This window comes from Papio anubis, chromosome X, assembly GCF_008728515.1.
Source record: "Papio anubis isolate 15944 chromosome X, Panubis1.0, whole genome shotgun sequence".
Classification (NCBI taxonomy): Eukaryota; Metazoa; Chordata; class Mammalia; order Primates; family Cercopithecidae; genus Papio; species Papio anubis.
The window spans coordinates 30,233,908-30,248,840 of NC_044996.1; positions in this window are offsets into that span (position 1 = coordinate 30,233,908).

The window sequence follows — 14,933 nt, forward strand, 5'->3', positions numbered from 1 at the left end:
CAAAGTGCTGGGATTACAGGTGTGAGCCACTGCACCCGGCCGAAATGTATTTTTTAATTATATATCTGATAATAGTGTAGTATCCAGAATAAACTAAAAAAAGGCTTAAACCTCAAAAACAAAAAGAAAAACAACTCAATTAAAATTGGACAAATTAGCCAGGTGCAGTGGCTCACTCCTGTAATCCCAGCACTTTGGGAGGCTGAGGTGGAAGGATCACTTGAGACCAGGAATTCCAGACCAGCCTGGGCAATACAACAAGACTCTGTCTCTACAAAAACTTTAAAAAATTAGACATACATGGTGATGTGAGCCTGTAGTCCCAGCTATCATGAGGCTGAGGTTGGAGGATGGCTTGAGCCCAGGAGTTGGAGGCTGCAGCGAATTATGATCACACCACTGCACTCTAGCCTGGATGATAGAGTGAGACCCTGTCTCCAAATAAATAAATGAGCAAACAAATAAATAATTTTTAAAATTTAATTTTAAAAAATAAAAATGAATTTTAGGAAAAAGATAAATTAACCTCAGTTGATAGAATGCTTTAAAAAATGAACAAAGAACTTGAGTAGACATTTATTGTGAGAAGATATACAAATGGCCAACTAGCACATGGACAGATATTAGTCATGTACATGCAAATCAAAACCACAAAAAGCTATCACAACACACCCACTAGAATTGCCTTTTATTAAAAAAAAAAAAAAAGGAAAATAAGTGTTGGTAATGATGTGGATAAATGGGAATTTTAATACATTTCTGGTTGTAATATAAAACGGCACAACTGCCACAGAAACAGGTTTGGTGGTTCCTGAGTAAGTTAAACAGATACTATATGACCCATCAATTACCCTCCTAGGTATATACCCAGGAGGAAAAATGAAAACATCCATTCACACAAAAACTTGTAACAAACCTTCATAGCAACATTATTCTTAATAGCCAAAAAGTAGAAACAATCCAAATGTTCATCAACTGATGAAGGGATAAGCACAATATGGTATATCCATACAATGAAATATTTATTCAACCATATAAAGGAATGAAGTGCTGATATACATCACAACATGGATATTCCTTGAAAACATTATGTTAAGTGAAAGAAGCCAGACAAAAAAAGGCCATCTATGGTATGATTCCATTTATATGAAAGGAAAAGGCAAATCTATAGAGATAGAAACTAGATTATTACTTGCCAAGGGCTTTAGGGGAGGGGCAATGAGATATGACTGGTTAATTGGCACGAGGTTTCTTTCTAGGGTAATGAAAATACTCTGAAATTAGATCATAGTGATGGTTGCACCACATGGTGAATCTACTAAAAAACACTGAATTGTACATTTTAAAACTACTAAAGTGATTACTTTTTCTCAATTTTCAAAAATAAAAAATCCCTAAAACTGTTAACTCTGATTCTATTGGACTTAACTCCTGATCCAATATAGTGTCTGATAGCTAGTTTATGCTCAATATACATTTATTAAATGAATGCTCAAATTAGTAAATTAATAAATAGAAACACCCATCAAACATAGTCGACTGTAAGCTCCATCAGGCAAAGATTTTTGTCTGTTTTGTTCATTGCAATATTGAAACCTCGTTTGCAAAATTTATAACAGTTAGAAAACTAAGACAGTGAATGAGATCTGACCTAACAAATTCCATCTAGACTTTAACCTCCAAACTGCCCTTGGTCATTCCTGGACATGGGCAAAGCTAATTTTAGGATAAAAGTATAGTTTAACTGATAATAGCCATTCCCAAAACTAAACTGCCTTTGTAAAACTAATGAAAGGGCCACCAGGCTAGGAGGATGAGAGGGACCTGAACTCTGCTAAGACATAGGTATAGTTAAACGATTACCAGCCATTTTTCTGGAAGTCACAAGACTTGAAACTTCCCCAACTATTCCTGTAAATAACATCACTATAGTATAACCTGAGATTGGCCTTTTGAGATGTCTTTTCAGGTTTTCACATTTCTGATGATCAGATGGCCCCAACCAGACGAGCAACTCCTCTGTGGCTACCACATAGAAGCAGACTCAGTGCACAAGGACCATTTTCCAGACGGCTATGATTTGTATCCCCAACCAATCAGCAGCACTATTCCCCAAACTCTGCCCACCAAACTATCATTGAAAGACTCTAGCCTCCAAATTTTCAGAGAGGCCGATTTGAGTAATAATAAAACTCGAGTCTCCCATTTAGCTGGCCCTACGTGTATTAAAGTCTTTATTGCAAATTTCCTGTCTTGCTCTATCTGGGCAGTGGGCAAGAGGGACCCATTGGGCAGTTACAAATTTGGGAGCTCATCTGGGATAGCCCTTGTGGCTACTTGCCCACAGTTTGGCAGCCCTTCACTCGCAACAGATCCGGAGGCCAGCCCAAGCAGCTACTTAGTGCTCTTGGACCAAGGGCTTCCCCTGGCACTATCTCTACTGCTGGGGTGCTGTCAACCCATAGTGTATGCATCTAATTGCAATGGAGAAATAATTCCTGGAAGACGTCTTGTAACCTGGTTTGGTGAGTATTCCAGGATCTGGCAACACTTGCTTCCTTCTCCTCATCTGTTGGCCTCCCTAGAGGACCTATCTGTAGCCCCATCCCAGGGACTATTGGGCTCTCCCTAGGTTGTAGAAAGAGTCTTGGTTTGGGGAGATTTTTCCCCAGGTAGATGGAGAATATGGGGCCTATTTGGAGGAATACTCTTCTGGTTTCGAATCTAGTCTGGAATTTTGGTTTGGAAGTCCTTTTGTCCATCTTTACCTCATCGTGCATATTTATAAGCATAGACAGGATTTTTCAAAGGAATTGCTGATGGAAGTCCAGCAGGCTCTCCTAGTTTTGTCTGGTTGGTCACATTTGGTGAGCCCTGAAGGAAATTCTACAGTCCTAACTCAGGGACCATCTGCTCTTCCATCTTGCTCACAGACCATCTCTTGAAACTTCTGGTTGGAGGTCATCCTACCCTACTTTGAATGAATCAAGGATGTCAGGGACCAATGAAGGCAAGTTGGAGCCTTGGAAGGTTGATATTGAGTGCTGAGCAGAGTGACTAGTGTCTGTGTTTCGTCACATGATTTTTCTCTGGCCAGAAGGGAAAATGTTAATTTGGTTCCCCCCATGCAGTCTGTTGGGCTGTTGGGCTGCATCCTGCAAAATTGAGAGGCTTTTGTCTATGCTTCCATGAAACAGAAAAGAATTTTTTTTTCTTTTTGAAATGTTACTTGGCTCCATATCACCCAGAAACCTGGCATGCCATTAAAAGGGTAAGAATTTCTTACCATCCAGGTTTCTGGCCTCTTTCTCTGTGCAAACCAGTTGAGTAAATGCTAAAAGTCACTGTTTATCTCCTCTGCAAGATTTTGTTTAATAGGAAAAAGGATTTGTGAGGCTAATTTCAGGCTCCAGTTAATCTCATGTATTTTGTGCCAAAATTTTTCTTTCTGTATTGTTCCATGTGATGATTAATACTGAGTGTCAACTTGATTGGATTGAAGGATGCAAAGTACTGATCTTGGGTGTGTCTGTGAGGATGTTGCCAAAGATTAGCATTTGAGTCAGTGGGCTGGGAAAGGCAGACCCACCCTAATCAGCTGTCAGCACAGCTACAATATAAAGCAGGCAGAAAAACGTGAAAAGACTAGACTGGCCTAGCCTCCCAGACTACATCTTTCTCCTGTGCTGAATGCTTCCTGCCCTCAAACATTGGACTCCAAGTTCTTCAGTTTTGGGACTCAGACTGGCTCTCCTTGCTCCTCAGCTTGCAGACGACCTATTGTGGGACCTTGTGATTGTTTGAGTTAATACTTAATAAACTCTCCTTTATATCTATCCTATTAGTTCTGTCACTCTAGAGAACCCAGACTAATACAGATTTTGGTACAAGGAGTGGTTCTAGAGGAACAGAATATTAAGGATGGAGTTCTTTCATTGGTTTGGGTGTTTCTGGAGTTGGCTGCTTAATATGCTTAGACCCAATGCTAAGGACTCCACTTCTAGTAGTATGGAGAACACTGATAGTTGTTGGTGTGAACTGTTTAGAGAGTTATGCAAAATAAATGCATTTGACACTCCTAATTCACTGCTTGTGAGAGACAAGGAGTTAGTGACTCTATACATAATACCTTTGACCACATTTGGAGAACCAAGGAACATAATGAAGCTGGTTGGTTGCTCCTAAGTTCAGTGGACAAAGTGATGAAAGAAAATAATGAACTCGGGGATTCTAACTCCCGGCTTCAGAAGCAGATACTGAGCCTCAAATCTGCTAAGATTGCCCTGAGTGAGAGTCTTATCTCCTGTAGAGAAAGAACTGAAAGTGTAGAAAAACAGACACAAATTCTTATCATGTGAGTAGCTGACCTGCAATGAAAACTGCATGCACAGCCTTGCCAGGTGTCTACTGTTAGAGTGAGGGCATTGATTGGAAAAGAATTACACCCTGAAACTTGGAATGGGGACATATGGGAGGACTCTGATGAAGTTGGAGACACTGAGTTTGTAAACTCTGATGAACCTTTTTTGCCCAAAGGAACAGCTTCCCATTTCCAGTAGTGGCAACATCCCCCCCCCCATTCATGCTGCTATCAGCCTTTCCACCTTTGTCTGAGGAGATAAACCCTGCGCTGCCTGAGGCAACAGATGGCCTCCCCTGAGGCAATTGCCAGGCAAGATAATGTTGATTCTCCTCAGGAGCCACCCCCAATACCCCTATTTGCTTCTGGACCTATAACTAGACTAAAGGCCTGGCGGACTCCTAGAGGTGAGGTTGAGAGTATGACCCATGAGGAGGCACATTAGACTTGAAAAGAACTGCTTTTCTAATGTATATAAACAGAAATCTGGAGAACAGACATGGGAATAGATATTAAGGGTATAGGGTAATGGTGGAAGGAACATAGAGTAGCATCAGCCTGAATTTATTGATTTGGGTGTACTAAGTAGGGACTCTGCATTTAATGGTGCAGAGTCAGAGTTTAAAAAAGGTTCTAACAGTTTATTTTCTTGGTTAGCTGAAATATGGATTAAAAGATGGCCCACTGTGAGCAAGCTGGAAATGCCTGATCTCCCTTGTTTTAATATAGAGGAAGGAATCCAAAGGCTCAGGGAGATTGGGATGGTGGAGTAGATTAATCACTGCAGACCTACTCATCCCAGCTGGGAGGGTCCAGAAGATATATCCTTGACCAATGCCTTGTGAAATAGATTTATGAGGGCACCACTTGCATCTTTGAAGAGCCCTGTAATTGCTCTTCTCTGTATATCACATCTAACAGTGGGAACTGCAGTTATTCAACTACAACATTTAAATACAATGGGAATAATTGGATGCCAAGGTGGCAGAGGCCAAGTGGTGGCACTCAACCATCAAAGGCAAGGTGGGTGTGGCTACTGTAATGGACAGCAGAGGCAAAGCGGCAATCAGAATAGTCTGACTTGTGTAGAGCTCTGGCATTGACCAATTAATCACAGTGTTCCTATAAGTGACGTTGATAGGAAGCCTACTGCATTTCTACTTAATTCATACAAGCAGAAAACTTCTAGGTCTAATGAACAAAAGACTAATTTGAATTATAAAAACAGAGAATCATGGCCCCTCAATCAATTTCCAGACTTGAGCCCGTTTACAGACCCAGGACCCCTTGAATGAATGGGAGGCTGGGTCCCCTTGAGGAAAGACCCCACTACATTACTGACAATTTATGCAGTTAATCTTTCTTCCAGCCTTCCCCAAGGAGACCTCTCGCTTTTCGTCAGGGTAACTGTGCACTGGGGAAAGGAAAATGATCAGACATTTGAGGGACTAGTGGACACTGGCTCTGAGCTGACGTTGATTCCAGGGGACCCAAAACATCATTGTGGTCCTCCAGTTAAAGTAGGGGCTTACGGGCTGGGCGCGGTGGCTTACACCTGTAATCCCAACACTTTGGGAGGCCAAGGCAGGCGGATCACGAGGTCAGGAATTCAAGACCAGCCTGACAAACATGGTGAAACCCCGTCTCTACTAAAAATACAAAAATTAGCTGGGCATGGTTGCTCGCGCCTGTAATCCCAGCTACTCAGGAGGCCGAGGCAGGAGAATTGCTTGAACCCAGGAGTCAGAGGTTGCAGTGAGCCGAGATCATGCCACTGCACTCCAGCCTGGGTGACAGAGCGAGACTCCATCTCAAAAAAAAAAATAAAAATAAAAAAAGTAGGGGCTTATGGAGGTCAGGTAATTAATGGAGTTTTAGCTCAAGTCCAACTGACAGTGGGTCCACTGGGTCCCCAGACTCATCCTGTGGTTATTTCCCCAGTGCCAGAATGTATAACTGCCATAGACATACTTCGTAGCTGGCTGAACCCCCACATTGGCTCCCTGACTGGTAGGGTGAGGGCTATTATGGTAGGAAAGGCCAAATGGAAGCCATTAAAGCTTCTTCTACCTAGAAAAATAGTATATCAAAAACAATATTAAATCCCTGCAGGGATTGTGGAGATTAGTGCCACCATCAAGGACTTGAAAGATACGGGGGTGGTGATGCCCACCACACTCCCATTCAGTTCTCCCATTCAGTGTGTGCAGAAGACAGATGGATCTTGGAGAATGACAGTGGATTATCATAAGCTCAACCAAGTGGTGAATCCAATTGCAGCTGCTGTACCAGATGTGGTTTCATTGCTTGAGCAAATTAACACATCTCCCGGTACCTAGTATGCAGCAATTGACTTGACAAATGCCTTTTTCTCCATTCCTGTCCATAAGGCCCACCAGAAGCAATTTACCTTCAGCTAGCAAGGCCAGCAATATATCTTTACTATCCTACCTCAGTGGTATATAAACTCTCTGGCTTTGTGTCATAATCTTATTCAGAGATACCTTGATTACTGTTCGCTTCCATAGGATATCACACTGGTCCATTACATTGATGACATTATACTGATTGGATCCAGTGAGCAAGAAGTAGCAAACACACTGGACTTGGTGAGACATGCCAGAGGATGGGAAATAAATCTGACTAAAATTCAGGGACCATCTACCTCAGTAAAATTTCTAGGAGTCCAATGGTGTGGGGCCTGTCAAGCTATTCCTTCTAAGGTGAAAGAGAAGTTGCTGCATTTGGCCCCTCCTACAACCAAAAAAGGGACACAGCACTTAGAGGGCCTATTTGGATTTTGGAGGCAACATCTTTCTCATCTGGGTGTGTTATACCAGACCATTGATTAAGTGACCCAAAAGGCTACCAATTTTGAGTGGGGTCCAGAACAGGAGAAGGCTCTGCAACAGGCCCAGGCTGCTGTGCAAACTGCTCTGCCACTTGGGACACATGACCCAGCAGATCCAATGGTGATTGAGGTGTCAGTGACAGATAGGGATGCTGTTTGGAGCCTTTGGCAGACCGCCATAGGTGAATCACAGCAGAGGCCTCCAGGATTTTGGAGCAAGGCCCTGCCATCTTCTGCAGATAACTACACTCCTTTTGAGAGACAGCTCTTGGCCTGTTACTGGGCTTTGGTGGAAACTGAACTTTTGACTATGACTCATCAAGTCACCATGTGACCTGAGCTGCCTATTATGAACTGGGTGCTTTCTGACCCATCTAGCCATGAAAAGGGTCATGCACAGCAGCAATTCCACCATCAAATGGAAGTGGTATATACATGATTGGGCTCAAGCAGGTCCTGAAGGCACAAGTAAGTTACCTGAGGAGGTGGTTCAAATGCCCATGGTCTCCACTCCTGCCACCCTGCTTTCTCTTCCCCAGCCTGCCCTGATGGCCACATAGAGAGTACCCTATGATCAGTTGACAGAGGAAGAGAAGACTAGGGCCTGGTTCACAGATGGTTCTGCACTGTATGCAGGCACCACTCGACAGTGGACAGCTGCAGCACTACAGCCCCTTTCCATGACATCCCTGAAGGACACTGGTGAAGGAAAATCTTCCCAGTGAGCAGAACTTCGAGCAGTGCACTTGGTTGTGCAATTTGCCTGGAAGGAGAAATGACCAGATGTGCGATTATATACTAATTCATGGGCTGTAGCCAATAATTTGGCTGGATAGTCAGGGACTTGGAAGAAGCATGATTGGAAAATTGGTGACAAAGAAATTTGGGGAAGAGGTATGTGGATGAACGTCTCTGAGTGGTCAAAAACTGTGTATCCCATGTGAGTGCTCACCAACGGGTGACCTCAGCAGAGGAGGATTTTAACAATCGTGTGGATAGGATGACCCGTTCTGTGGACACCACTCAGCTTCTTTCCCCAGCCACCCCTGTCATCATCGCCCAATGGGCCCATGAACAAAGTGGCCATGATAGCAGGAATGGAGGTTACACATGGGTTCAGCAACATGGACTTCCACTCACCAAGGCTGACCTGGCTACATCCGCTGCCGAGTGCCCAATTTGCCAGCAGCAGAGACCAACACCGAGCCCTTGATATGGCAACATTCCTCTGGGTGATCAACCAACTACCTGGTGGCAGGTTGATTATACTGGACCCATTCCATCATGGCAAGGACAGAGGGTTGTTCTCATTGGAATAGACACTTACTCCACATATCAGTTTGCCTATCCTGCATGCAATGCTTCTGCCAAGACTACCACCCATGGACTCATGGAATGCTTTATCCACCATCATGGTATTTCACACAGTATTGCCTCTGATCAAGGCACTCACTTTATGGCTAAAGAAGTGAGGCAATGGGCTCATGCTCATGGATTTCGCTGGTATTACCATGTTCCCCATCATCCTGAAGTAGCTGGATTGATAGAACGGTGGAATGGCCTTTTGAACTCACAATTACAATGCCAACTAGGTGACAATACTTTGCAGGGCTGGGGCAAAGTTCTCCAGAAGGCCATGTATGCTCTGAATTAACGTCCAATATATGGTACTGTTTTTCCCATAGCCAGGATTCATGGGTCCAGGAATCAAGGAGTGGAAGTGGAAATGGCACCACTCACCATCACCCCTAGTGATCCACTAGCAAAATTTTTGCTTCCTGTTCCCATGACATTACGTTCTGCTGGCCTAGAGGTCTTAGTGCCAGAGGGAGGAACGCTGCCACCAGGAGACACAACAACGATTCCATTAAACTGGAAGTTAAGATTGCCACCTGGACACTTTGGGCTCCTCCTACCTTTAAGTCAACAGACTAAGAAGAGAGTTACAGTGTTCACTGTGGTGATTGACCCGGATTATCAAGATGCAATCAGTCTACTACTCTGCAATAAAGGTAAGGAAGAGTATGCATGGAATACAGGAGATCCACTAGGGCATCTCTTAGTAGCATCTCTTAGTATTACTGTGCCCTGTGATTAAGGTCAATGGGAAACTACAACAGCTTAAATCCAGGCAGGACTACAGATGGCCCAGACACTTCAAGAATGAAGGTTTGGGTCACTCCACCAGGAAAAAAAAAAAAATGACCTGTTGAGGTGCTTGCTGAAGGCAAAGGGAATACAGAATGGGTGGTAGAAGAAGGTAGTCATCAAAACAAGCTACAACCACGTGACCAGCTGCAGAAACGAGGACTGTAATTGTCATGAGTATTTCTTCCTTCTTTTCTTAAAAACATGTTTGTGCATTTATACACTTGTATTAAGAAAATATCTCCATTTTATTTCCTTTTTCCTTTATCATGTGTCCTAATATTTATTGACTTCATATTGGCATTTAAGTATTATTAATTTTATGTAATAGTATCTGGGTTGGGAATTGGTGCATTTCTGGTTGTACGAAGGATAGTTGTATTACGTCAGGCATAATTATGACCTTACTATTGTCTTTATTTGAAGATTATGTATGATCTCAAGAGATGTGTATGAGTTCAAGTTGACAAGGGGTGGACTTGTGATGGTTAATACCAAGTGTCAACTTGATTGGATTGAAGAATACAAAGTATTCATCCTGGGTGTGTCTGTGAGGGTGTTACCAAAGGAGATTAACATCTGAGTCAGTGGGCTGGGAAAGGCAGACCTACCCTTAATCTGGGTGGGCATGATCTAATCAGCTGCCAGCATGGCTGCAATATAAAGTAGGCAGAAAAATGTGAAAGGACTAGACTGGCCTAGCCTCCCAGCCTACATCTTTCTCCCATGCTGGATGCTTCCTGCCCTTGAACTGAACTCCAAGTTCTTCAGTTTTGGGACTCAGATTGGCTCTCCTTGCTCCTCAGCTTGTAGATGGCCTATTGTGGGACCTTGTGATTGTGTGAGTTAATACTTAATAAACTCTCATTTAGATAGATAGATAGATAGACAGACAGACATATATATTTATAGAGAGCAAGAAAGTGCAATGTTCCACAATATATCTCATTGAAAGGATGTTTCCCTGAGGCTGCTGTGCAACCTAATGCCAATCAGCCCACTCTGTAATCATATCTCACTCTGCCATTCCATAGCTCCTAAGTGTCCAAGAGCATGCATTTCTTATTTAAATGAACAAAGATAAGAGTATCGCCCTGTAGTAATAATCACTCACTCTAGGCAACTTCTATTAAACATTTTTAAAAGTATATGTTTTATATAGCTATTATAAATCAAGGTTAAAATTTTCTCATAATGCAATGTAATTTCTGGTCCCCCTAAAAGTCAAAAAGATTAGATACAAGAGGAAGAAGGAACAGACAAGAGGAAACAGAGAATCAGACAGAATTCTGTTGACTGAGTTTTTACAGAGGCAGAGCAGGGGCTCTAAAACAGTATCTGTATGCACATAACCCAAATACAGGCCTTAATTAAGTTGATTTTTAACAACACAGATCTCAAAAGGAAAATACTTTTAAATCTTTTATTACTAGATTTTAGCTGAGACAAACAGCCTATATTTCTGGCTTTTCAAATTTTTTTTACCAAAGGTAACTTCATATGTGAAACCAATAAGCCTTAACTAAACTTGCGAATAACCACAGACGCATAAGATGGCAAGTCATTTTTACAAGATCTGGAATTGCCCCAAAAGTAGCTCAGAGAAAGGCAAATTCAAGACAGGATATAAGAAGCTGTCCCTGGAGGGGAAAATAATCACTAAACAGCAAAAGCTGCACACATATCAATCCAGAAAGGGCTCATTGCCTATCCAGGAATTGAACCCAGGCCACGATTAGTAAAAGCTCACTAGCCTTAGCTAGTGAGTTACAACATGGGGAAGTCACCATCACTTTTCCCATAAGGAGTCTAGAGTAGTCATTTTTGAGCTTGGAAAGGATTTTAACTGCTCAAGAGAATTCTTAAGGCTAGCCATGACATGAACCCAAAAATTCCCACCCTCCAGATGGTGGAGACTAGGAGAAAGCACTCCCACATGGCCATAAAAAGAACTTTATGTACTGTCTCATCCCATAGTGTTTCCCTCTTTTGGGGATTCAGGATTTTGTGTAAAAATGGGATCTTTAATTTTGGGGAATCTGTTCTACCACCCAGCTATGCCCGCCTATCAGGCCCTAGCAACTACATGCCTTCCTGGCCCTGTTCCTTAAAAGGCTCCACCCTAAAGCCAGTAACCCAATTAACTTACATCTTTAAGGAAATCTCCACCTGTAAAGGTGTCTGCTTTTCCTGGCCATCTTTTTTTTTTTTTTTTTTTTTTTTGGGACCGAATCTCACTCTATCACCAGGCTGGAGTGCAGTGGTACCATCATGGCTCACTGCAAACTCTACCTCCCGGGCTCAGGTGATCCTCCCACTTCAGCCTCACGAGTAGCTGGAACTACAGGCACATGCCACCACACCCTGCTAATTTTTCTATTTTTTGTGAGGACAGGGTTTCTTGATGCTGCCTTTTGAGTAAACTACAGGAACAAAAAGAGGGGAGAGAGAAAAGACAGATTCAATTTGTCTCATGCCATCTTTATTGGCTCTTGTTTGAAAATCTGTCTCCTCTCTATCAAAGTAAAGGTTTTTGCCTTTTCTTAAATTTTTGAGGCGGGGCACGGTGGTTCACGCCTGTAATCCCAGCACTTTGGGAGGCTGAGGCAGGTGGATCACCTGAGGTCAGGAGTTCGAGACCAGCCTGACCAACATGGGGACACCCCATCTCTACTGAAAATACAAAATTAGCCAGGTGTGGTGGTGCATGCCTGTAATCCCAGCTATTCAAGAGGCTAAGGCAGGAGAGTCTCTTGAACCAGGGAGGCAGAGGTTGCAGTGAGCTGAGATTGCACTATTGCACTCCAGCCTGGGCAACAAGAGCGAAACTCCATCTCAAGAAAAAAAAAAAAAGAAGAAAGAAAAGAAAACATTTTTGAGCTGTCACTTCAGCTAAATGAATGACTCATGATCCTATTTTGTGATATCAATTATTTTAAACCTTTGATATTCGACAAACTTTCCAAAATAATATTCTAAATTATGTCTTTTTTTTTTTTTTTTTTTTTTTGCCTCATTAACCTTTTTAAGTGCAAAAGAGACATATTTGGCTGGGCACGGTAGTTCATGCCTGCAATCCCAGTACTTTGGGAGGCCGAGGTGGGCAGGTCACTTAAAGCCAGGAGTTTGAGACCAGCTTGGCCAACACGGCAAAACTCCATCTCTACTAAAACTACAAAAAATTAGCCAGGTGTGGTGGTGTATGTCTGTAATCCCAGCTACTCAGGAGGCTGATGCGTGAGAATCACTTGAATCCAAGAGGCAGAGATTGCAGTGCGCCAAGATCATGCGATTGCATTCCAGAGAGAGACTCTGTCTTAACTTTTTTTAAAAAAAAGAGAGAGAGAGAGACTTACCCGGCTTATTTGGTATATTAAAATCATACAAGGGAAGATGGCCGAATAGGAACAGCTCCAGTCTCCAACTCCCAGCGCCAGCGACACAGAAGACCGGTGATTTCTGCATTTTCAACTGAGGTACTGGGTTCATCTCACTGGGGAGTGCCGGACGATCGGTGCTGGTCAGCTGCTGCAGCCCGACCAGCGAGAGCTGAAGCAGGGCGAGGCATCGCCTCACCTGGGAAGCGCAAGGGGGAAGGGAATCCCTTTTCCTAGCCAGGGGAACTGAGACACACAACACCTGGAAAATCGGGTAACTCCCACCCCAATATTGCGCTTTAAGCAAACAGGCACACCAGGAGATCATATCCCACACCTGGCCGGGAGGGTCCCACGCCCACGGAGCCTCCCTCATTGCTAGCACAGCAGTCTGTGATCTACCGGCAAGGCAGCAGCGAGGCTGGGGGAGGGGCGCCCGCCATTGCTGAGGCTTAAGTAGGTAAACAAAGCTGCTGGGAAGCTCCAACTGGGTGGAGCTCACAGCAGCTCAAGGAAACCTGCCTGTCTCTGTAGACTCCACCTCTGGGGACAGGGCACAGCTACACAACAACAACAACAACAACAAAGCAGCAGAAACCTCTGCAGATGCAAACGACTCTGTCTGACAGCTTTGAAGAGAGCAGTGGATCTCCCAACACGGAGGCTGAGATCTGAGAACGGACAGACTGCCTGCTCAAGTGGGTCCCTGACCCCTGAGTAGCCTAACTGGGAGACATCCCCCACTAGGGGCAGTCTGACACCCCACACCTCACAGGGTGGAGTACACCCCTGAGAGGAAGCTTCCAAAGCAAGAATCAGACAGGTACACTCGCTGTTCAGAAATATTCTATCTTCTGCAGCCTCTGCTGCTGATACCCAGGCAAACAGGGTCTGGAGTGGACCTCAAGCAATCTCCAACAGACCTACAGCTGAGGGTCCTGACTGTTAGAAGGAAAACTATCAAACAGGAAGGACACCTACACCAAAACCCCATCAGTACATCACCATCATCAAAGACCAGAGGCAGATAAAACCACAAAGATGGGGAAAAAGCAGGGCAGAAAAGCTGGAAATTCAAAAAATAAGAGCACATCTCCCCCGGCAAAGGAGCGCAGCTCATCGCCAGCAACGGATCAAAGCTGGACGGAGAATGACTTTGACGAGATGAGAGAAGAAGGCTTCAGTCCATCAAATTTCTCAGAGCTAAAGGAGGAATTACGTACCCAGCGCAAAGAAACTAAAAATCTTGAAAAAAAAGTGGAAGAATTGACGGCTAGACTAATTAATGCAGAGAAGGTCATAAACGAAATGAAAGAGATGAAAACCATGACACGAGAAATACGTGACAAATGCACAAGCTTCAGTAACCGACTCGATCAACTGGAAGAAAGAGTATCAGCGATTGAGGATCAAATGAATGAAATGAAGCGAGAAGAGAAACCAAAAGAAAAAAGAAGAAAAAGAAATGAACAAAGCCTGCAAGAAGTATGGGATTATGTAAAAAGACCAAATCTACGTCTGATTGGGGTGCCTGAAAGTGAGGGGGAAAATGGAACCAAGTTGGAAAACACTCTTCAGGATATCATCCAGGAGAACTTCCCCAACCTAGTAGGGCAGGCCAACATTCAAATCCAGGAAATACAGAGAACGCCACAAAGATACTCCTCGAGAAGAGCAACTCCAAGACACATAATTGCCAGATTCACCAAAGTTGAAATGAAGGAAAAAATCTTAAGGGCAGCCAGAGAGAAAGGTCGGGTTACCCACAAAGGGAAGCCCATCAGACTCACAGCAGATCTCTCGGCAGAAACTCTCCAAGCCAGAAGAGAGTGGGGGCCAATATTCAACATTCTTAAAGAAAAGAATTTTAAACCCAGAATTTCATATCCAGCCAAACTAAGTTTCATAAGTGAAGGAGAAATAAAATCCTTTACAGATAAGCAAATGCTTAGAGATTTTGTCACCACTAGGCCTGCCTTACAAGAGACCCTGAAGGAAGCACTCAACATGGAAAGGAACAACCGGTACCAGCCATTGCAAAAACATGCCAAAATGTAAAGACCATCGAGGCTAGGAAGAAACTGCATCAACTAACGAGCAAAATAACCAGTTAATATCATAATGGCAGGATCAAGTTCACACATAACAATCTTAACCTTAAATGTAAATGGACTAAATGCTCCAATTAAAAGACACA